This window comes from Ranitomeya variabilis, chromosome 1, assembly GCF_051348905.1.
Source record: "Ranitomeya variabilis isolate aRanVar5 chromosome 1, aRanVar5.hap1, whole genome shotgun sequence".
NCBI lineage: Eukaryota > Metazoa > Chordata > Amphibia > Anura > Dendrobatidae > Ranitomeya > Ranitomeya variabilis.
This window is the reverse complement of record NC_135232.1, coordinates 159,311,071-159,334,225: the sequence shown is the minus strand read 5'-3', so window position 1 is coordinate 159,334,225 and position 23,155 is coordinate 159,311,071. Positions and strand designations below refer to the sequence as shown.

The 23,155-nt window shown below is 48.1% G+C and overlaps 1 protein-coding gene across 2 annotated transcripts in view; it reads left to right on the top strand.

Annotated features, from left to right (window-relative positions):
- The first annotated feature begins 13,923 nt into the window (after positions 1-13,923).
- Positions 13,924-23,155, top strand: part of PJA2 (praja ring finger ubiquitin ligase 2) — a 76,873-nt gene continuing 67,641 nt past the window's right edge. The window contains exon 1 of one of the 2 annotated variants that reach the window (XM_077290132.1): positions 13,924-14,062. The gene's annotated coding sequence lies outside the window, so the exon portion shown is untranslated. The remainder of the gene's footprint in view (positions 14,063-23,155) is intronic. The other variant, XM_077290123.1, reaches the window with a different exon arrangement.

The window sequence follows — 23,155 nt, the reverse complement described above, 5'->3', positions numbered from 1 at the left end:
ATACCAGTATCCATTGCCATTATTTACTGATTTGTTTGCTCGCATTAAGGGGGCTAGGTGGTTCACTAAAATAGATCTTCGTGGTGCGTATAATCTGGTGCGGATAAAACAGGGTGATGAGTGGAAAACCGCATTTAATATGCCTGAGGGCCATTTTGAGTATTTGGTAATGCCTTTTGGACTCTCCAATGCTCCGTCAGTCTTTCAGTCCTTTATGCACAATATTTTCCGTGAATATCTGGATAAGTTTATGATTGTGTATTTGGATGATATTTTGGTGTTTTCTGATGACTGGGAGTCTCATGTTCTACAGGTCAGGAAGGTGTTTCAAGTTTTGCGGGCCAATTCTCTGTTTGTGAAGGGCTCAAAGTGTCTCTTCGGAGTCCAGAAGATTTCTTTTTTGGGGTACATTTTTTCTCCTTCTACTATTGAGATGGATCCCGTTAAGGTTCAGGCTATTTGTGACTGGACACAACCTACATCTGTTAAGAGCCTTCAGAAGTTCTTGGGGTTTGCTAATTTTTATCGTCGGTTCATTGCTAATTTTTCCAGTATTGTTAAACCTTTGACTGATTTGACTAAAAAGGGTGCTGATGTTGCTGATTGGTCTCCTGCGGCTGTGGAGGCCTTTCGGGAACTTAAGCGCCGGTTTTCTTCTGCTCCTGTGTTGTGTCAACCAGATGTTTCACTTCCTTTCCAGGTGGAGGTTGATGCTTCCGAGATTGGAGCGGGGGCGGTTTTGTCACAGAGAAGTTCTAATGGCTCGGTGATGAAGCCATGTGCTTTCTTCTCTAGAAAATTCTCGCCCGCCGAGCGCAATTATGATGTGGGTAATCGGGAGCTTTTGGCCATGAAGTGGGCATTTGAGGAGTGGCGTCATTGGCTTGAGGGTGCTAAACATCGCGTGGTGGTCTTGACTGATCACAAGAATCTCACTTACCTTGAGTCTGCCAGGCGTTTGAATCCTAGACAGGCTCGTTGGTCGTTATTTTTTTCTCGTTTCAATTTCGTGGTTTCATACCTGCCAGGTTCAAAGAATGTGAAGGCAGATGCTCTTTCCAGGAGTTTTGTGCCTGACTCCCCTGAAGACACTGGGCCTGCTGGTATCCTTAGGGATGGGGTAATATTGTCCGCCGTATCCCCAGACTTGCGACGCGCATTGCAGGAGTTTCAGGTGGATAAACCGGATCGATGTCCACCAGAAAGACTGTTTGTTTCGGATGATTGGACCAGTAGAGTCATCTCCGAGGTCCATTCTTCTGTGTTGGCTGGTCATCCTGGAATATTTGGTACAAGAGACTTGGTGGCCAGGTCTTTTTGGTGGCCTTCCTTGTCTAGGGATGTGCGTACCTTTGTGCAGTCTTGTGAAGTGTGTGCTCGAGCTAAGCCTTGCTGTTCACGGGCTAGTGGGTTGTTGTTATCCTTGCCCATCCCGAAGAGGCCTTGGACGCACATTTCCATGGATTTTATTTCTGATCTCCCGGTTTCACAGAAAATGTCCGTTATCTGGGTTGTGTGTGACCGCTTTTTTAAGATGGTTCATTTGGTGCCCTTGCCTAAGTTGCCCTCCTCCTCTGAGTTGGTTCCTTTGTTTTTTCAGAACGTGGTTCGTTTGCATGGGATTCCGGAGAATATCGTTTCTGACAGGGGATCCCAGTTTGTGTCTAGATTTTGGCGGACGTTTTGTGCCAAGATGGGCATTGATTTGTCTTTCTCGTCTGCATTCCATCCTCAGACGAATGGCCAGACGGAGCGAACTAATCAGACCTTGGAAACTTATTTGAGGTGTTTTGTTTCTGCTGATCAGGATGACTGGGTTGCTTTTTTGCCACTGGCCGAATTTGCTCTTAATAATCGGGCTAGTTCGGCCACGTTGGTCTCTCCTTTTTTTTGTAATTCGGGGTTTCATCCTCGTTGTTCCTCTGGTCAGGTGGAGTCTTCGGATTGTCCTGGAGTGGACGTGGTGGTGGACAGGCTACATCACATTTGGAATCAGGTGGTGGACAATTTGAAGTTATCTCAGGAGAAGACTCAGCAGTTTGCTAATCGCCGTCGCCGCGTGGGTCCCCGACTTCTTGTTGGGAACTTGGTGTGGTTGTCTTCTCGTTTTGTCCCTATGAAGGTCTCTTCTCCTAAGTTCAAGCCTCGGTTCATCGGTCCTTATAGGATCTCGGAGATTCTTAACCCTGTATCTTTCAGTTTGGATCTTCCAGCATCGTTCGCTATTCATAATGTGTTCCATCGGTCGTTGTTGCGGAGGTATGAGGTGCCTGTTGTTCCTTCGGTCGAGCCTCCTGCTCCGGTGCTGGTGGAGGGAGAATTGGAGTATGTTGTTGAAAAGATCTTGGATTCTCGTGTTTCCAGACGCAAACTCCAGTATTTGGTTAAGTGGAAGGGTTATGGTCAGGAGGACAATTCCTGGGTGGTCGCCTCCGATGTTCATGCGACTGATTTGGTCCGCGCCTTCCATAGAGCTCACCCTGATCGCCCTGGGGGTTCTCGTGAGGGTTCGGTGACCCCTCCTCAAGGGGGGGGTACTGTTGTGGATTCTGTTTGCGGGCTCCCTCTGGTGGTTACTGCTGGTACTGGGTGACTTTGGTGGGTTGCGGCCTTTGGTTTCCATCTGTCCATCAGAGGCTGGGTGTTTCCTATTTTACCTGGCCTCTCTGTCATTTCCCTTGCCGGCTATCAATGTGTTCAGATGTGCTCTGTTTGGTTCCTGCCTACCTGCTCCCAGATCTTTCAGGATAAGCTAAGTGCTGATTTTCAGTTGTTTGGTTTTTTTGTCCAGCTTGCTTAGAATGTCTCTTTGTTAGCTGGTTGCTCTGGTAGACTGAGGTTCTCCCCATGTGCCATGAGTTGGCACATGGGTTCTTGTAATCTCAGGATGTTTTTTTTGATTAGGGTTTTTTGCTGACCGCTCAGTCCCCTTTTGTGTCATTCTGCTTTCTAGTTTTCAGCGGGCCTCTATTTGCTAAAGCTATATACATCATCTCTATGTGTGTGCCTTCCTCTAATTTCACCGTCAATACATGTGGGGGGCAACTATATCTTTGGGGTTAATTCCTCTGGAGGCAAGTGAGGTCTTTGTTTTCTCTGCAGTACTAGTTAGCTCTTAGGCTGGTGCGTGGCGTCTAGAACCAACGTAGGCACGCTCCCTGGCTATCTCTAGTTGCGTTTGTCAGGCGTAGGGCAGCGGTCAGCCCAGGTTCCATCACCCTAGAGCTCATCCGATATTTATTTGTACTTTGCTTGTCCTGTGCTATCCCTAGCCATTGGGGATTCATGACAATTAGGGCTCTTATTTGTGGGTCAAGTTTTATTATGGTACTGTTTTGACCCTAAACTTAATAGCAAAGCCACAAAAAGAGGACTAAAAATATATGAGGTACTGGTCGATATTTTTTGCAAGCTCGCAACCCGCGTCAGGGGTCCTCACACTTGCGAGTCCTAACACTAAACCTAATATCAAAGCCACAAAAAGGGGACTAAAAATCCTCCAAAAATTCAAGAATTAATACAGCAAAAAATGAGCAGCAGTATTTACCTACCGAGGTCTCAGAACTAATGCACTCTCAGGATACAGCAAACCCATGTAGTAAAGATGGTGGCAACACAAATGCATAATACTGATGAGACAGACAACCACTCATAACCTAACAATTCATGGTAGTGGTTTGCATAGGGTGCTGGTCCCACACAGGTAATGCACAGTATCTGGCTTACAGCCGATTAGTGACACCCATACTATTAGATTAGGCAAACTAACCAACACAATCTAAGTGCATCCCATGAGAACAGACACCCTAGTTTACAAGGCCAGAAAGTTCTGATGAAGCACCGGATAAAGTGACCTTGATGAAGCAGTTCGCTGCTATAAAGGTTTCCAAAGGGGTCCTATTTCTACATCCAAATTAAAGCATATGCACTATGTGCAAGGCTGCCAAAAAATAGAAGGCACTGCTTTACACCCTGGAGTATTATCAGTACGTTGCTGTGAGCTCTGTCAGTGTGTTGCTGTGAGCATTATCAGAACGTTGCTGTGAGCATTATCAGTGTGTTGCTGTGAGCATTATCAGTGCATTGCTGTGAGCATTATCAGTGCGTTGCTGTGAGCACTGTCAGTGCACTGCTGTAAGCACTGTCAGTACGTTGCTGTCAGCACTGTCAGTACGTTGCTGTGAGCACTGTCAGCGCATTGCTGTGAGCACTGTCAGTATGATGCTGTGAGTGCTGTCAGTGCATTGCTGTGAGCAGTCAGAGCGTTGCTGTGAGCACTGTCAGTGCATTGCTGCGAGCATTATCAGTGCATTGCTGTGAGCACTATCAGTGCGTTGCTGTGAGCATTATCAGTACGTTGTTGTGAGGGCTGTCAGGGCGTTGCTGTGAGTACAGTCAGTGCATTGCTGTGAGCACTGTCAGTGCGTGGCTGTGAGCATTATCAGTGCATTGCTGTGAACACTATCAGTGCGTTGCTGTGAGCATTATCAGTACGTTGTTGTGAGGGCTGTCAGTGCCTTGCTGCGAGCACTGTCAGTAAGTTGCTGTGAGCGCTGTCAGTAAGTTGCTGTGAGCGCTGTCAGTGCGTTGCTCCTGAGCATTTGTAGAAGGGAAGGACTAGGGGCTCAGCTTGTAGAACCGCCTGCTGCACCAGAAGAAGGACCGTGTGCTAGGCAAGGACGCCAGCAGACAGTACACCGAACACCGTCGGCATTCTGCGATCCACGGGGTCTTCAGAGAGTGACAGGCTTCGGAGCCACGATAATTGAACTGTTAATCAGAGACTGTTAGGGTACCGTCACACAGTGCCATTTTTATCGCTACGACGACACGATTCGTGACGTCGCAGCGTCGTATGATTATCGCTCCAGCGTCGTAGACTGCGGTCACACTTTGCAATCACGGCGCTGGAGCGATGCTGAGGTCCCCGGGTAACCAGGGTAAACATCGGGTTACTAAGCGCAGGGCCGCGCTTAGTAACCCGATGTTTACCCTGGTTACCAGCGTAAACGTAAAAAAAACAAACAGTACATACTTACATTCCGGTGTCTGTCCTCCGGCGTTCTGCTTCTCTCCACTGTGTAAGCAGCAGAGCCGGAAAGCACAGCGGTGATGTCACCGCGTCACCGCTGTGCTCGCTTTCCGGCCGGCAGGCGCTCACAGTGCAGAGAAGCTGAGACGCCGGAGGACAGACACCGGAATGTAAGTATGTACTGTTTGTTTTTTTTACGTTTACGCTGGTAACCAGGGTAAACATCGGGTTACTAAGCGCGGCCCTGCGCTTAGTTACCCGATGTTTACCCTGGTTACAAGCGAACACATCGCTGGATCGGTGTCACACACAACGATCCAGCGATGTCAGCGGGTGATCAAGCGACGAAAGAAAGTTCCATACGATCTGCTACGACGTACGATTCTCAGCAGGGTCCCTGATCGCTGCTGCGTGTCAGACACTGCGATATCGTAATGATATCGCTAGAACGTCACGAATCGTACCGTCGTAGCGATCAAAATGGCATTGTGTGACGGTACCCTTAGGTAAACAACCGTTTATTCAGTTTACTTTTGTACCCTTTTTACTCTGCTATCTCCCTGCGTGGAGTTCCCTACTGTTGACTAATTAAAGGGAACCTGTCACCAGGTTTAGCCGATAAAAGATGCGGCCACTGCCTTTCAGGGCCTATGTACAGTGCAGCGCCCCAGAGTCCTGGTCGTTGCAGTACTGACGCTCCGCCGCTAAGGGGAGTGATGGTACGTCTGATGGCACTTAAGGAGTTCACCTGACCAGGTATCACAGTCACACTTTACACTTCACATTCTGGCCACCAGGGGGAGCAAAGGGTTCTATGTATTAGGCCACTCCTCACAATCTGGTAAAACTGGGGGCTGGATAGGAAGATAGTCAGAAGCTGACTGGGTTGGATCCAGGCAACATCCTGTGGCAGAGGGTGTTGCAGGGGAAGATTCAGGGGGGTCTCTGTCAGGGGTGGGATCCTGACAGTGGCCTAGCGAACAGAACAGAATGTTACGGAGCCACGCCTGCACCCGTTGCGGTGGCATCCTAAGAAAGAAAATGAAGCAAGGTTTATTGTGGAGAAGTGAGAAACGAGCTCGCAGCAAAAAGGAGATAAAGCCAGTAGGAGTCGTGCCGTAAGATCGAGGCAACATCCTACTGAGGCGCGTAGCCGGTGGCCGGAACGCCGAAGAAGTATAAGGCTCCAAGCAGTACTTCAAACAGCGGCAGGACAGTTAATTTTAGGTTGGCTGTCTCACCTAAATCACCTAAGCAGACATAGGGGGCAATTGTGGGAGAGGGGCGACGCTAGGGTCCCGGAAGAACTCCAGGCCTACCCGTCATACGGGTGCGTCCTATCCATATCATCTGGGGGACGGAGAAAGAACATCAGAACAGATACGAGTTGTGAGAGAAGAACATCAGAAACAGACACAACAGTTGTGAGGACTATCCCGTGGTGCTCAGCAGGGAGGTACTACAACACACAGGCGCTAGAAGGTAGGCACTGATTTCCACCTGCAAAGGAAACTCTGGATGTGCCTTCGGACCGGCCGGTCTCAGCCAGCCCTGTTAGCAGTACTCTGGATTGCGAATCCTGAAGCCTTCAGTAAAGAGGTAAAGAGACTGCAACCCTGTGGCCTCGTTATTCATCGCGCCTTGCACCACGCACCACCATCACACCTTTCATTGGACGCCCCTTAGCAGGGTCACGGACCGGGTCTAGCCACCGTGACAACCCCAGGACTGAGACAGAGAGGCCCGGTACCGAGTACCCCGCGGCCCTGCGTCTGGGGGCGCTCCATACAGCATCCTATAATGCTGTAGATAAGCCACCGATCCAACCTGAAAGATAATAAAAATGAGTTTTATTATACTCACACGGGGGGCAGTCCGGTCCAATGGGTGTCGCAGGTCCGGGTCCAGCGCCTCCCATCTTCTTGTGATGCCGCCCTCCAACTTGCTGCCTGTTGAGGGCAGAGCAAAGTACTGCAGTGCGCAGGCGCTGGGGCTCTCTGACCTTTTCCGGCGCCTGTAGATAAGCCCTGAAAGGCAGTGGCCGCATCTTATATCGGCCAAAACAGCTGACAGGTTCACTTTAAATATAGCTAATCCCTGCTCTGCAGCATTTGTGTTACTGCATTCCAGCACCTGCTTATTACAGTTGGCGTAGTTGGCAGGATGCAGTCCGCGGACACAGATGCTGCAGACCAGTCCACTATGGGTACCCCCAGGTATAGTCTGCCATTGGGGCCAATGCTCAGCAACCTCCCAAAGTTCTCAGTAGATGGGGAGGCCCGGTGTTCTGTGATGTTCCGCTCTTTACATGAGCGGGATGTTTGCAAAAGTGGTCCAGGTTTTGGAAGAGATGCACGGGGAAAGTTGCGCATGCGTTTGTTTGGTTATGTCCATTGAGAAGGGAAGACGGTGACGCTATATGTCAACGCGTTGCAGGAGGTACATGCGCACATTGCAAAAAGGGAAGATGTGGGAACCATGAGAGTGGGGCTTCCGGATAGAATTTTGAGGGATCAATTTGTGTCAGGTCTTGGAGATGCACCTTTGAAACAGGCATTGCGAGAACGTTTGCGTGCTAGCCCACATATGACTTTCTTAGAGGTGGGGGCAGAGGAGCGCATAAGAGATCAGGAGCAGGGGGTCATGGCCCTAGCAGGGATGGTCTGTAGCAATGAAGTACATACCCCGCCTGCAGCAGAGCCGGAGTGGGCCCAAGAGATCTGGAAAGAGATACAAGAGATGTGGATTGAATGGTCCAGCTTCAGGAAAGACCCTGTTCCAGTTCAAGAGCCACTGAGAGAAGCTTCCCCAAATAGAGACAGGAGTGATGCAGGATCTCGCCTTTCTGCCGGACCCCTTCAGGGAATGAGACCTTGTGGTGCTTAAGGGGGGCTGACGTGTTTTAACTGTGGGAAGGCAGGACATTGTGCTAGAGGCTGTGCAAGCCGAAGATGACCCCACCAAGACAGCCATTAAAACCAGTGGACTCCGTGGCTGGGGGATGCAGCTAGGAGCCGAGAAGATGACAAAACAGGGAAGGAAGTCCCGAAAATATAGTTTCTGCAAGACCTACAGTCTGGGCTGAGGTGAATGGGCGAGCTGTTCACTGCTTAATTGACATCGGGTCACAAGTGACTACTCTGCCAGAAGCCTATTTCAACATTTTCCAGAGGTCTTGCGGCCAGAGTGGGGACCAGTAATTAGACTAACAGCGGCCAATCAGTTGCCCATTCCGGTTGCAGGAGTGGTCTGGATGGAGATTAAAGTATTTTGGAAGGATGTAGGCTGCAAGGGGGTCGTGCTGGTCACAGGAGATGCCGGTCGTGGACCAGTAATGACTTTGTGGATGAACGTGCTGAACGAGATGGGACAACTACTGATTAGTGAGCCACATGGACCTTTCTTGAACCAATGGAGCCCACAAACCCCCCAATGAAAGGTGTTTCGGAAGCTAATCTGAACAGCTCAAGCCCAGGAAACGTCGGAAGACGGAAATGTATTGGGAAAGGTGATGTTGCCGACGGCTGCAAAGACTACATTACTGCCCGGGCAAACAGTGCTCACTTTGCCAGTGCGAGCTTGTACTCCTCTGGAGGGAGTGGAGGTGCAGATCGAGCCAGCAGCGATGGACCAAATACCCCCTGGATTGCTTGTCGCTCGAACACTTTTACCTAAGAGTGAGATGGCCCAGATGCTGGACAAGCCGGAGAAGCTAATGTCACCTGAAGTAATACAACTGTCCGTTGTGCGAGAGGATCCCTTGTCTTTAGCAGTTGCAGCCATATCAGAGTCTCTGCTTGGCAGCCAGAAAAAAGGTCACATAATTTTAGAGCAGATGTGGTGAGAATTGATGGGACTGTCACCTCAACAAGTGCAGTAATTAGAGGATGTACTGGAGCGCTGTCTGGAAGTTTTTGCCTGCCATGAAGATGATTTCGGTTGCACTCAGACCGTTGCTCATGTAATTCCTACTGGGAGTGCCGCACCAATCAGAGAGAGATATCGCCAAATACCCCCCAGATGTACAAGGAGGTAAAGGAGATGCTGGCTCATAAGCTGCAAAGTGGAGTAATATGAGAAAGTCAGAGTCCGTGAGCTGCTCCCATTGTGCTAGTCCGAAAAAAAGATGGGACTTTGTGGTTCTGTGTGGATTATAGGCAGCTGAACACCTGCACTGTGCGGGACTCTTATCCGTTACTCCGAATTGAGGAGTGCCTCTCTGCTCTGGAACGGGCAAAGTATTTTTCCACAATTGATCTGGTCAGCGGGCAGTGGCAGGTGCCAATGACAGAACATGACCGGCCAAAAACAGCATTTGTACTGCCCATGGGACTGTTTATTCGCATGCCCTTTGGTCTGAATAATGCTCCAGGAACGTTCCAGCGCTTAATGGAGCTAATTTTGAGGCTACCTTGATCTACCCTGAAGACATCATTGTCTACAGGCCCACCTTTGAGGAACACCTACAGCGGCTAGAACAAGTGTTGAGCCGGTTACAGAATCATGGCCTGAAGGTGAAGCCACAGAAATATCATCTTTTCCATAAGCAAATTGAGTATTTGGGGCATATTGTGTCAAGTGAAGGAGTAAGACCTGCACGAGAGAAAGTGGCGGCAGTGCAAGAATGGTCCTCTCCTAAGATGATGAAAGATGTATGGGCTTTCCTAGGGCTTACTGGCTATTACCGGCGATTTGTTTAAAACTTCATCTGTATAGCGAACCCCTTGCAGAAATTGCTGAAGGGAGTGTTGGCTGGCTCGAATAACCGGACCATCCAGTGGGAAGACCGGTAAGAGGAAGCCTTTTGAGTTTTGAAAATGGCCCTCAGCAAAGCCCCCATACTTGCTTATGCTGATTTTTCACAGCCATTCATCCTTCACACTGATGGGAATCTACATGGCCTTGGAGCAGTTCTGTCGCAGGAACAAGAAGAAAAAGAATGGGTGATAGCTTACGCGAGCCGGTCTCTGCTTGATTCAGAGCGAAATCCGGACAATTATAGCTCTTTCAAGTTGGAGCTGCTGGCCCTGGTATGGGTCATAACTGAGAAGTTCACGGAGTACTTATCCTGATCAGATGTTCTGGAGAGGACGGCCAATAACCCCTTAGCCCACCTCGAGAATGCAAAGCTAGGGGCCCTGGAGCAATGATGGGTGGCCCACATGGCGAAATATCGGTACAAGATTGTCTACTGGGCCAAGCCTGAGAATACTCATGCCGACACCCTCTCCAGGGTGACACACGAACATCCTGGCCATGACAGAGACTGAGGAGCTTGAGGCGGAGGAGATTCTTGGATTCCGAAACCTGTCTACCTCATGGGTGGCGATGCAGGGACAGTTCGAGGAAGAGTCTGAAGATCAGGTACTGGGCGGTCCTGAGATGACTGGATCCAACTCCAACAGATGGACAAGGAGACTGCTTAAATGTGACCGTGGGTGGCATTGAAGCAACTTCCTAGTCAGAGGGAGAGGAATACGCGGTCCTCAGGTGCCCTGCGGATTCTAGGACAATGGGAACGAGTCTGCTTGAGAGATGGATTGTTATATCGGAAGGTGCAGCTGTTGAACGAAGAGAGAGTCACTTGGCAAGTAGTGCTCCTGGAGAAGTCGATCAAGATGGTGGCCATGAGCGAGGGGCTCACTTCGGAGCAGAGAAAATGTTCTGGTGGCTACAGAGATTGGTGTATTGCCCACGATTGGGGAATGCGGTGGAAGATGTGTGCCAACAGTGCAGAACCTGCTAACTGGCTAAACCCCCAGAACAGCGGGCCCCAACACAGACCATTGAGACCTCCGCCCCTTTGGAATTCTTGAGTATTGACTACCTGACTGTAGAACAAGTGCATCTTGACTGCGAACATTGTCTGGTGATGACTGAGCACTTCACCAAGTTTGCGGTGGTAACTCCAACTAGAGATCAGACCACCGAATCAGCTGCACAAGCTATCTGTCGAGATTTCATCCACGCGTACGGCTGCCTGAAGAGAATCCACTCTGATCAAGGTGCCTGCTTCCAAGGGCATGTTATGGAAGAAGTACAACGTTTGTACCAGATTGGGAAGTCCAGAACTACTCCCTATCACCCTCAAGGGAATGGGGCCTGTGAGCGCTTCAATCGAACATTAATCCAGATGTTACGAACTTTGGAAGAAGACCGAAAGATACGGTAGTGTGAGTTTGTGGCAGAGCTGGTGTGGGTGTACAACAACTGAGTGCACAGCACGACCGGGTTCACGTCATACACCTTGTTGTTTGGGTGAAAAGGACGAGAGATTACAGAGCTGGAACTGGACCCAGAGGAGGACTACCCATGGACGGGGGTGTCCTTTTAGGTTAAGGAACATTGGCACCGATTGCAGACTCCCTGTCGACTGGTGCAGATGAAGTTTCAGGAACTTAAGCACAATGAAGCACCACCTATTTGTGGAACAGCTCTGAGATCCGGGAACTGCTTCTTGGTCCGGAATAAGCGGCCCGAGAAAAATTGGAAAGCCGGTGGGAGCGGACTCCACACCGAGTGACACGATGGGTTGGTCCCGATGGTCCGTTGTATGCAGTTCAACTGCAACAGGAGGAAGGCGCACCCACTAGCGTACCATCGTAACATGTTGCGGCCCTGCTTGTCCAAAGAACCCAAAAATGAAGAAGAGTTGTCAAAAGTCAGGGAGGTGCTCCCAGCTCCGGTCTCCGACTTCAATGAAGAGGGAGTGTTAGCTTCGTGCCCAAGCCTCAATGATGTGCCACCTACTCCCCCTGGAGAGATGAACACCAAGTGCCCATGCTGCAAATCGCTAAACCAGCAGACCCACCGGGTCAGAACATCTCTTTACCGACCACAAGTCAGCCCGAACTACGTCGGTCAGGGCGAACCACAGCTGGAGTGCCTCCCGCCTGCTATGAACAAGATCAATTTACCTGGCAAAGAATTATTCAAGAAGTCGAGAAGTGCAAACGACTGGTGAAGGAGCTCTCACCCGTGGAATGGCGAGCTAAAGGAAGGCGGGGATATAGAAGGGAAGACCGGACTGCCAGAGCTGCTGAAGTGCTGGGTCCGGAACTGCTAGGGCCAAACCTCCTGTTCCTGGGGGGAACAAGATTGCAGCCCAGGCGAGCCAGTAACCAGGGTGAAGGGGGCGTGGCCAGTCAGTGTGAGGTAAAATGGGTTACGTGGCAACGGAAGCGGTCGTCCCGCCAGAATGCTGATGAGGTACAGAACGCAAACGCTAAGAAGGGAGCGACAGGCTGCAGCGTGAAGAGAAAGGGTGGCATAGTGAGGGACTCACCGAAACCGATGGATGCGCAGGGGAGCGTGTGATCGACAGAGCAGTACAAACGTCTGGGTGTTGGCTGATATCCAGAGAGGTGCACGCCGGGTAAAACATTGCAGCGCACCCCTTCAGGTCACAGCGGCTGCTCAAGGAGGCCTGCGCCAAGAGGAATCTTATGGGGAGCTCTACACTCCTACTCCACAGATATATGGACTAGGGGCTCAGTTGGTAGAACCAGAGACCGCCCGCTGCCACCAGAAGAACCGTGTGTTAGGCGAGGATGCCAGCAGACAGTACACCGAACACTGCCGGCATTCTGCGATCCACAGGATCTTCAGAGAGTGACAGGTTATGGAGCCACAATAAGTGAACTGTTAATCAGAGACTGTTACTTAACTGATTATTCCGTTTAGTTTTGTACACTTTTTACACTGCTATCTCCCTGTGTGGAGTTCCCTACTGTTGACTAAATATAGGTAATTCCTGTTCTGCAGCATTTGCGTTACTGCATCGCATCACCTGCTTATTACACATTATCAGTGCATTGCTGTGAGCGCTGCCAGTACGTTGCTGTGAGCACTGTCAGTGAGTTGTTGTGAGGGCTGTCAGTGCGTTGCTGTGAGTGCTGTCAGTGCGTTGCTGTGAGCGCCGTCAGTGCGTTGCTGTGAGTGCTGTCAGTGCGTTGCTGTGAGTGTTGTCAGTGCATTGCTGTGAGCGGTCAGTATGATGCTGTGAGTGCTGTCAGTGCGTTGCTGTGAGCGCTGTCAGTGCGTTGCTGTGAGCACTGTCAGTACGTTGCTGTGAGCGCTGGTTAGTGCGTTGTTGTGAGTATTATCAGTGTGTTGCTGTGACCGCTGTCAGTGCGTTGTTGTATTATCAGTGTGTTGCTGTGAGCGCTGTCAGTGCGTTGTTGTGAGCGCTGTCAGTGCGTTGCTGTGAGCACTGTCAGTGCGTTGTTGTGAGTATTATCAGTGTGTTACTGTGAGCGTTATCAGTGCATTGCTATGAGCGCTGTCAGTGTTGCCATGAGCGTTATCAGTGCGTTGCTGTGAGCGCTGTCAGTGCTTTGCTGTAAGTGCTGTCAGTGCCTTGTTGTGAGCGCTGTCAGTGCGTTGTTGTGAGTATTATCAGTGTGCTGCTGTGAGCGCTGTCAGTGCTTTGCTGTGAGCATTATCAGTGTATTGCTGTGAGCATTATCAGTGTGTTGCTGTGAGCGCTGTCAGTGCGTTGTTGTGAGCGCTGTCAGTGCGTTGTTGTGAGTATTATTAGTGTGTTGCTGTGAGTGCTGTCAGTGCGTTGTTGTGAGTATTATCAGTGTGTTGCTGTGAGTGTTATCAGTGTGTTGCTGTGAGCGCTGTCTGTGCATTGCTGTGATCGCTGTCAGTGTGTTGCTATGAGTGTTATCAGTGCGTTGTTGTAAGCACTGTCAGTACGTTGCTGTGAACAGTGTCAGTGTGTTGCCTTGAACAGTGTCAGGGTGCCGGCGTCAGTATCACATTGTCAGGAGCTGCAGTGTTTTGGTGACAGCCGCGCAGTTAGTGCGTGCAGTTTGTTTCTTACTTGTGTAAGTTGTGATTGGCTGCTGAGCTTCTAGATCCCGCCTCTCCGCACTTACCTATTGGCTGGCTGTATGAAGGCTTTGAAAGACGATTGGCTATTGTCTTGACGTGTTTCTCCGGTGACGCCACGCAGTGTGAGGGACGAAGCTGTGCAGGCAGCGGTGTTGGAGGCTCCGGACAGTGCGGGATATCGAGCAGCAGGTACAGCAGTGCTGCCGGTGGCGCGGGTGGGAGGACGAGCAGTTCCGGGGGTGTTCCGGCGTCTTGTAGGTGCAGTCGTCGTGAAAATGAGCACAGGACGCTGCTGAGGCCTTCAGAGGGGGCGGAGCCACAGGGCTACATCACTCCCTGGCACTATATAAACACTTGTAGTGCCCAGGCCCGGGAGGTGGTGTACTGGTTACCTGCACGGCAGGGAACCCGGGAGATGCCTCCTGGTCACTGTAGACCCCGGGAGATGCCTCCTGGTCACTGTAGACCCCGGGAGATGCCTCCTGGTCACTGTAGACCCCGGGAGATGCCTCCTGGTCACTGTAGACCCCGGGAGATGCCTCCTGGTCACTGTAGACCCCGGGAGATGCCTCCTGGTCACTGTAGACCCCGGGAGATGCCTCCTGGTCACTGTAGACCCCGGGAGATGCCTCCTGGTCACTGTAGACCCCGGGAGATGCCTCCTGGTCACTGTAGACCCCGGGAGATGCCTCCTGGTCACTGTAGACCCCGGGAGATGCCTCCTGGTCATTGTAGTCCCTGCTGGCCCTGGTGATTGTGGCTGAGGTTTTCCATATTAGCTGTGAGCACTGGGCCAGGTGCTGGCAGATGGGCGGTTAATGTGATTTTGGTAAAACATTGGCGCTTTGCTGGTTTTTGTGGCAGAATAAGCAATAGCATTTTGTCTATAAATGTTAACCGTATTCTCAGCCCATACAGAGGTCCGGTCAATAGTTTCCTGTTACTAGTATGGAATACGTCGTGGAGTGATTTCCGCAGATCTTGGGGTCAGAACCCCCAAACCTGATGCAGCTAAAGAAGAGGCTAAAAAATAATATTCCACAAGTGACGGATCAGTGCCCCAGATTGTGCCTTGTATTGTCCCTATGGGATCACATAAAGGACTGGTGCCCGATACCGGCTGACAGACGTATGAAGACGTGAAGTCATCGGCCCCTCTCACCCGTCAGTGCAGTCGTGGGGTCAGGGTCACATTAGGTTATGGCATCGGATATGATAAGCTAATGACACTCGGCTCAAACAGTGCTGCGAGCGTGAGCTGAGGGTCAGTGCTCTGTGCTCCCAGGAAATTGGTCACAGGTGAGGAGAAGGAGAGATTAGTTTCTCCATTGCCTGTCTCGGCGTATATCGGACTGTGCCCTTGGATGACATCTGAGTGCACTCCGATGTTTTGCACTCGCCTGTTGACTTGAATGGGGTCTAACGCTGGTCAGAGTGCCGTGCAATGCAATTTCTCACATTGCACTCCTCCATAATTTACACCAGTGTGAGCGAGCCCTAAGAGGAAAAGTCTGCATTAACTCCATTGCTGGTCTCTGCGTATATCGGACTGCACTTGGATGGCATCCGAGTGCAGTTTGATGTTTCACACATACCCATAGACTTGTATGGGTGCATGTGAGCTGAGTTTAGCTGCCAATCACAGCATGCTGTGTTTGTTCTCTCATACCGAATCGCAGATCTGCACTGTCCCATAGTATAACATTGGGCCAAGTGCTATCCCCTAAAATGTCGGATGGCACTTGGCCGTGCTATATGATCCTGTGAGCGAGGCCTAAGATTTGGAAAACCTCTTTTAATGGAAAAAAGATTTCATTATTGAATCAGAAAATGCTTTTATTTTTAACTTTCCTAACTATTTGGGAGATATTATGTTTTAATTTCCTTTCACATCTTAATGTTTCCCTAGAGGTGATGGGTATTTCTTACAGAGGACTGATCAGGACTCTTCAGGAGCGCACCACTTCCCTGCCTCCCAGATGATAAACTGTAGAGATGGCCCGGAACAGGACACCATAGAACTAAAAGTCCTTTTAATGAAAAAGTAAACTGCGTGTTTTTAGAAACTCTTTGACTTTTTCCCATTTAGCCAGATGGGACAACTCATTGTAAGTTAAAAAGAGTTTAAAAAAAAAAAAAAAAAAGCTGGGAAAACAGTTCCAGAAACTTTAGGCCGGGTTCACACTTGGGTTTGGCTGGTCTGCGTATGGCTGCGTACTTCCTCCCTTAAGCTCCGCCTACTTCTGCTTGCGTCCTGCGTACCTATCTTTAGCATTGCGTACGCAGGGACATGCATTATATGCGGATGCTTCCGCATGCAACGTTTTGATTTGCCTGCCAACCGCACGGGAACGCAACATGTTCATGTCTTTGTCAGTGGGCAAACTTGCAAAATCAGCAAGGGATCAAATATTTATTTCCCCCACTGTAAATCTTTCTAAGGCCGGGGTCACACTAGCGATGAATACGGATGAGTGCTATGGCATAAAACATCACATAGCACTCGGACCAGAATTCATCTATGGGGCAGCTCACATCACGTTTTTTCTCCACCGGTTTCAACATTAATGTGAAATTGCAGCATGCTGCGATTGTCACTGCAACTCGGCAAAGTCTCGGCTCACTCGCACCCATATAAGCCTATGGGTGCGATTGAGACAACTAACATCACTGGGATATCATCCGAGTGATGTGCGATATAGGCTGATCCCGGTAATGGAGGAGATGGAGAAATTAATTTCTCCGTCTCCTCCGCAACTGTGCGAGAGGCTCGGGACACAGACGCCTGACACTCTGCTCCTGCTCGCAGCAGAGCAGGAGCCGAGGATCATTAGCATATCGCATTGGATGCCATACGCTAGTCTGACCCCGGCCTAAGGCAGAATGAACAAATCAACAGCAGGTGAATAATTCATTTTATAATCCATTCCTCATAACCTTTTAATTTTTCCGTCAATATGGCCACGTGAGGGCTTATTTTTTGCAGGGCGAGTTGTACTTTTGAATGACACCATTGGTTTTTGCCATGTCTTGTACTAGAAAACGGGAAAAAAATTCCAAGTGTGGTGAAATTGCAAAAAAAGTTCAGTCCCACACTTGTTTGTTTTGCTTTTTTTTTTTTAGCTTCACTAAATGCTAAAACTGACCTGATATTATGATTCTCCAGGTCATTACGAGTTTATAGACACCAAACATGTCTAGGTTACTTTTTTATCTAAGTGGTGAAAAAAAATTAAAAACTTTGCTAAATAAAAAAAATAAAAAATGTGCCATTTTCCGATACCCATAGCGTCTCCATTTTCCGTGATCTCGGGTTGAGTGAGGGCTTATTTTTTGCGTGCCGAGCTGACGTTTTTAATAATTTCACTTTTGTGCAGATACGTTCTTTTGATCGTCCGTTATTGCATTTTAATGCAATGTCGTGGCGACAAAAAAACGTTATTCTGGCGTTTCAAATTTTTTTCTTGCTACGCTGTTTAGTGATCAGGTTAATCCTTTTTTTTATTGATAGATCGGGTGATTCTGAACGCGGCGATACCAAATATGTGCAGGTTTGATTTTTTTTTATATATATTATTGTTTTATTTAGGATGGGGCGAACGGGGGGGCTGGAACTTTTATATATTTTTTTATTTTTTTTTTTCATATTTTTAAACACTTTTTTTTTTAACTTGTGCCATGCTTCAATAGCCTCCATGGGAGGCTAGAAGCTGGCACAACTCGATCGGCTCAACTACATTGCAGCGATCATCAGATCGCTGCTTTGTAGCTGAAATGCAGGCTTGCTATGAGCACCAACCACAGGGTGGCGCTCACAGCAGGCCAGCATCAGTAACCATAGAGGTCTCAAGGACCTCTATGTTACTGTCCTGACACATCGCCGTCCCCCGATCATGTGACGGGGGTCGGCGATGAGCGCATTTCCGGCCGCGCGGCCGGAAGCGGTAGTTAAATGCCGCTGTCAGCGTTTGACAGCGGCATTTAACAGGTTAATAGCGATTTCACCCGCCGCTATTGCGCGCACGTCAGCTGTACAAAACAGCTGACATGTCGATACTTTGATATGGGCTCACCGCCGGAGCTCACATCAAAGGGGGGGACACGACATGCGCAGTACTAATACGGCGCATGTCGTGAAGGGGTTAATCTTCGGGTCGGTGCAATTACAGCTATACCAGATTCATATTGATTTTTATCTTTTGCTTCTGTCACACACTTAACCTTTTTCCGACATCGGGTGTAAATGTACATCGATGTCGGACTACATCATCTTTTCCACCACATATCAGCTATTTTGAACACCTGACATGTGCCTCTAAATGCCGCTGTCAATCTCTTCCAGCAACTTTTAACTTGTGCTTCTGGCAAGTGTGCCGGAAATCCCACCCATCGGTGACGCCGTCTCATGATCGTGGATCACCGATGTGTTGGCATGACAACCAGAGGTCTCCAGCAGAACTCTGTTTCTCAATGCTGGATTGCTATGAGCGCCGACCTGTGGGTGGCGGTCATAGCAAGTGATCAATTCTGCAAAAACTAGATTTTGCATTGCCATATTTTGAGAGTTTTAATTTTACCATATTTCTGCCGACAGAGTAATGTGACGGCTTGTTTTTTTCCAGACGAGTTGACGTTTTTATTGGTACCATTTTGGTAACATACATTTCTTGATCACTTTTTATTATGATTTTTGAGAGACAGAATGAACAAAAACCATCAATTCAGGAATTTTTATTTTTTTTCATGCCGTTCCTCATGTGGTAAAATATATAAATCTGCTTTATTCTTTGGGTTTTCTATCTTGTCCCTTTTAAACAATAAAAGGGTTTATTTTTGCTTTATTTGGAGAGCTATAACGTTTTATTTTTTTCACTTATCGAGCTGTATGGCGGCTTGGTTTTGCAGGACAAGATGAAGTTTTCAGCTGTACCAGTTTTATTTGTATTTTTGAACTCATTTCATTACACGTTTTTTGGCTGTGATAAAAAGCATAGTTTTTTGCCTCAAATGTTTTACTTTGTTTACTGAATGGGTTAACTAGTGTGACAGTTTTAGGCTATGTGCACACGTTGCGGTTTTTGCTGCGGATCCGCAGCAGTTTTCCATGCGGTGTACAGTACCATGTAAACCTATGGAAAACAAAAACCGCGGTGCACATGCTGCGGAAAAAAAAGAAGTAGCATGTCACTTTCTGCGGATTCCGCAGCGGTTTTCAACCTGCACCAATAGGAAAGTGCAGTTGAAAACCCGCCGAAGAAACCGCGTGAAAATCCGCAGTGAAAACCGCAGTGGTTTTGCACTGCGGATTTTCTAAATCCGCTGCGGAAAAATCCGCAGCAAAATCCGCAACGTGTGCACATACCCTTAGGCTATGTGCACATGTAGGAAAAGAGGTGCAGAATTTTCTGCACAAAATCCGCATCTCCTGGCAGAATCCGCAGCCGCGGTTTTCATGCGGAATTGATGCGGATTTTGTGCGGTTTTTGCCACTGCGGATTTTTATCATGGAGGGGTGCAGAAACGCTGCAGATCAGCACAAAAGTAGTGACATGCACTTCCTTGAAATCTGCAGCCTTATAGCGGCGACTGCGCACACAGCTCCTGTGCCTGCGTGATCACCATAATATATCTATATTTTATCGGTCGGGAACTCCTTCCCTTCCGTGACGTATAAATATGTCAGATATCTTGATGGGGATAAGGCCATGTTCCCACTTAGTGTAAATACTGTGCTTTTTTTTTATTATTCTGCTGCCTTTTTTTGTGTGGAAAATCTACTGCATTTCACAGTTCAAGCATTGTGGATGGGATTTTAAGAAATCTCATGCCCAGTATGCTTTTAAAAATGTTGTTGACCTCTTTATTTGTTACTTTGTTCTTCTATAGGCTTCTATAGCAAGCCTGGAAAAACACATTTAAAAAGTGCCGTTGCATTTTAAGTGCACACCCCCTGTGTTTCTGGACTGAAATTGCCTTAAAAAATAAGACAAATCTGCACCAATAATCCACAGGAAAACATAGCAAAAATGCAATCATTTTAACAGATTGCTGTTGCATAATTTGGTGCTGACACTTGCAGAAAAAAAATCCATGAAAAAAGCGTAGCGTTGTCACATGTGGAACCATGGCCTTAGCTGCGATCAAAGTACCGCTTTGTCATTCCATCTGTTTTTCCTGTTTTTAGGAGCCGGCAAACAAATTAATGTGAAAAAAACCAGATGTGTTCCATAACTGAAGCAGAGGGACCCATTGATTAATTTGAGGTCTAATTATGTTCTGTAATGTGACTGTTTTTAGAAGTTTTCCATCATGCATTTCTCTTTACATTCTAAAAGCAGACACTAATAAAAGGAATACTGAGGGACCACATAATGATTAATCGGGCCCCTCCGCTTCCTTTTTTGTCAGTTATGCGCTGATCAGTTTTTAACACTGTTCTGTGTGTCTGTTCCTAAAAATGGAATAAACGAATATGAAGATGGAAGTGTGAGCAGTCTTAGTTTTTTCTTTCTCAGGCAGCACATGGACCCATACAGTGGATATAAAAAATCTACACACCCGTTAAAATGTCAGGTTTTCGGCATGTACAGTGGCTTACAAAAGTATTCATCCCTCGGCATTTTACCTATTTTGTTACATTACAACCTGAGTTTTTAAATATTTTTGTAATCCTATTTCTGTGTGTTGCATCAGTAGCATTAATTGAAGGAAAAATAAAAAAGTTATGACTCTGGGAAGACAGGGAGCAAAAATGAAAAAACTGAAAAATCCAAGGTGGTGAAGGGGTTAAAATCACATCAAGTAGAGTAAGGCTATGTGCACACGATGCGGATTTACTGCGGATCCGCAGCGTTTTTTTCTGCGCAGAAATGCTACAGAAAAAAAAAATTGCTGTGCTAATGGTGCGGAAAATTCCGCATGGAAAACACAGCGGATTAAAAGAAGGAGCATGTCACTTTTTTTGTGCGGATCTGCAGCGTTTCTGCACCCTTCCATTATAGAAATCCGCAGGGGTAAAAAACACATGAAATCCACAGCAAATCCGCAACAAAAACGCACAAAATAAGCAAGAAAAATGCATCAAATCTGCACCTGCGTTTTCTGCCAGGAGATGCAGAAAATTCTGCACCCAAATCTGCAACGTGTGCACATAGCCTTATTTTGTTATTATTATTATTATTATTATTATTATTATTTATTTATATAGCACCATTGATTCCATGGTGCTGTACATGAGAAGGGGGTTACATACAAGTTACAGATATCACTTACAGTAGACAAACTTACAATTACAGACTGATACGGAGGGGCGAGGACCCTTCCCTTGCGGAGTTACATTCTGCAGGATTATGGGGAAGGAGACAGTAGGTTGGGGGTTGCAGGAGCTCCGGTGTTGGTGAGGCGGTAGCTTCAGTAGTGATGAGGAGGCAGCGGGGTCAGTGCAGGCTGTAGGCTTTCCTGAAGAGATGTGTTTTCAGGCTCCGTCTGAAGGATCCGAATGTGGTGGATAACCGGACGTGTTGGGGCAGAGAATTCCAGAGGACGGGGGATATTCGGGAGAAGTCTTGGAGGCGATTGGATGAGGAGCGAATAAGTGTGGAGGAGAAAAGGAGGTCTTGGGAGGACCGGAGATTACGTGAGGGAAGATATATGGAGATTAGTTCAGAGATATATGGAGGAGACAGGTTATGGATGGCCTTGTAGGTCAGTATTAGTAATTTGAACTGGATACGCTGAGGGAATGTGAGCCAGTGAAGAGATTTGCAGAGGGGGGAAGCGGAGGAGTAGCGAGGAGAGAGATGGATTAGTCGGGCAGCAGAGTTAAGGATGGACTGGAGAGGTGCAAGGGTGTTAGCAGGGAGGCCGCAGAAAAGGATGTTGCAGTAGTCAAGGCGGGAGATGATGAGGGCATGCACAAGCATTTTAGTAGATTGAAGGTTGAGGAAAAGACGGATTCTGGAGATATTTTTGAGCTGGAGGCGACAGGAGGTGGAGAGAGCTTGGATGTGCGGTTTGAAGGACAGGGCAGAGTCGAAGGTTACTCCGAGGCAGCGGACTTCCGGTACGGGGGAAAGCATGATGTCATTGATTGCAATAGATAGGTCAGGTAAGGAAGATCTGTGGGATGGAGGAAAGATGAGGAGTTCAGATTTGTCCACATTGAGTCTGAGGAAGCGAGAGGAGAAGGAGGATATGGCTGATAGGCACTCTGGGATTCTGGACAGCAGAGCGGTGACGTTCTGGGCCAGAGAGGTAGATCTGAGTGTCATCAGCGTAGAGGTGGTACTGGAATCCATGGGACTTTATGAGTTGTCCCAAGCCAAGTTTATAGATTGAGAAGAGTAGGGGTCCTAGAACAGAGCCTTGGGGGACTCCAACAGAGAGAGGGTGGGATGAGGAGGTAGTGTGGGAGTGGGAGACGCTGAAAGTGCGGTTGGAAAGGTACGAGGCGATCCAGGATAGGGCGAGGTCTTTGATGCCAAAGGAGGAGAGGATCTGTAGTAGGAGGCAGTGGTCAACTGTGTCAAAAGCAGAGGACAGGTGTAGAAGGAGGAGTACAGAGTATTGTCCAGTAGCTTTGGCGGTAAGTATGTCGTTAGTGATTTTGGTCAGGGCATTCTCGGTTGAGTGATGGGGGCGGAAACCAGATTGTAGATTGCCGAACAACAAGTTAGATGAGAGGTGGGAGGAAAGTTCAGCGTGGATGTGCTGCTCCAGGAGTTTGGAAGCGAATGGGAGCAGCGATATTGGGCGATAGCTGGACATAGCAGTTGGTTTTCCCACGAACAGTTAATTTTAGGCTACGTTGTTGAGCTTTTGGTGAGGTTTTTGACGCTGCAGAATTTTGCACCTATTTAAATTGGGTTATTGCCGTTTTTCATCGTGTTTGTGTGCTGCTTTGTTTTTGATACTTCGTGGTATTTGGTTTGACAACTTTCTTGACATACCGGTACTTAAGTGGGACTTACGTGTGTATTTGATGCGCTTCTGCCGTGGAAATGCACTGAAGACACGTGCCTTGTTAACCTGCAGATTTTCCGCTTCTAGTGCAAGTCTATGGAGGAAAACCCGCTCAGACAATTTAGCGTACTGACAATAAAAAATGTACATGCTGCGGATTTCAAACTTTTTATTTATTTTAATTTTTTTTTAAACGTATCCAATTGTGGAACTTATTTTTATTCCAAGATCTATTAATTAAAATGCACTTTGTTCATTGGGAAAACCCCTTTAACCCCTTTCTGGCATTGGACTTACTATTCTGTCCATGTGACCTGGGAC